Below are 1,499 nucleotides of genomic sequence, written 5' to 3'. Positions count from 1 at the left end.
ATGACCCTCACACAAATGGGGCCCTGAGCACCCATGACCCTCACACAAATGGGGCCCTGAGCACTCCTGACCCTCACACAAATGGGGCCTTGAGCACTCCTGGCCCTCACACAAATGAGGCCTTGAGCACCCATGACCCTCACACAAATGGGGCCCTGAGCACCCATGACCCTCACATAAATGAGGCCTGGAGCACCCATGACTCTCACACAAATGGGGCCCTGAGTGCCCGCGAAACTCACACAAGTAGGGCCCTGAGCACCAGTGACCCTCACACAAATGGGGCTCTGAGCACCCATGACCCTCACACAAATTGGGCCCCGAGTGCCCGTGAAACTTACACGAGTGGGCTCGAGTACCCGCGACCCTCACACAAATGGGGCCCCGAGCACCCATGATGCTCATGCGCGCACCAGCCAGCAACTTATGCGGCCCGGTTGCGAATAAGCCACGGATCACTAGTGAGCTACAGCCCACAGGTTGGGGATCCCTGATTTATAACCAACACAAATCAACTTATGTTAGTATCCCTGGTGTGTAATTCACCACCTGCTTCTATGCCATTTCTTCCCCTTTCTTCTTATGCACATTTAAAAAAAAAAATATCTACACATATTTTGAAATCATTCTTTGAAATATATAGACTTTTATGACAGTTGGGTGGGGCTCTCTAGGGCATATGGGCATATGGAGACCTTTTCTACGTGTATTTTATTTAGATTCTGGTATCCCGCCTTTGTTTTGATAAATAACTCAAGGCAGCAAACATATCTAATGCACCTTCCTCCTATTTTCCCCAGTTGAGCTGAGAGGGACTAGACCAGGGGTAGGCAACCTTGGCTCTCTTATGACTCGTGGACTTCAACTCCCAGAATGCCTGAGCCAGCATGGCTCAGTTTGGAAACCTCTCCCTTTCCCCTCAGCATGGCTGGCTCAGGAATTCTGGGAGTTAAAGTCCACGAGTCATAAAAGAGCCAAGTTTGAAGACCCCTACCTTAGGCCTAAAGTCTAATTCAGGGGTAGGCAACCTTGGCTCTTTTATGACTCGTGGACTTCAACTCCCAGAATTCCCGAGCCAGCATGGAGGAACCATGCCCCCCTTGATGACTGGTGGACTTCAACTCCCAGAATTCCTCAGCCAGCCTGGCTCAGCTTGGAAACCTCTCCCTTTCCCCTCAACGTGGCTGGCTCAGGAATTCTGGGAACTGAAGTCCACAAGTCATGAAGGGGCCATAGTTCCCCCATGCTGGCTCAGGAATTCTGGGAGTTGAAGTCCACGAGTCATGAAGGGGCCAAAGTTTCCCTCATGCTGGCTCAGGAATTCTGGGAGTTGAAGTCCACAAGTCATGAAGGGGCCAAAGTTTCCCTCATGCTGGCTCAGGAATTCTGGGAGTTGAAGTCCACAAGTCATGAAGGGGCCATAGTTCCCCCATGCTGGCTGAGGAATTCTGGGAGTTGAAGTCCACAAGTCATGAAGGGGCCATAGTTCCCCCATGCTG

At 51.4% G+C, this 1,499-nt stretch overlaps 1 protein-coding gene across 1 annotated transcript in view; it reads right to left on the bottom strand.

Annotated features, from left to right (window-relative positions):
* EPG5 (ectopic P-granules autophagy protein 5 homolog) overlaps positions 1 to 1,499 on the bottom strand; it is a gene marked incomplete at its 5' end in the record, with an annotated part of 79,441 nt that overhangs the window by 42,966 nt on the left and 34,976 nt on the right. The window lies entirely within an intron of this gene.

Source organism: Protobothrops mucrosquamatus, unplaced genomic scaffold (assembly GCF_001527695.2).
Source record: "Protobothrops mucrosquamatus isolate PMUCROS unplaced genomic scaffold, P.Mucros_1.0 scaffold3365, whole genome shotgun sequence".
Classification (NCBI taxonomy): domain Eukaryota; kingdom Metazoa; phylum Chordata; class Lepidosauria; order Squamata; family Viperidae; genus Protobothrops; species Protobothrops mucrosquamatus.
Note: the sequence above shows the minus strand (reverse complement) of the source record. Positions and strands in the feature narration are given on the sequence as shown.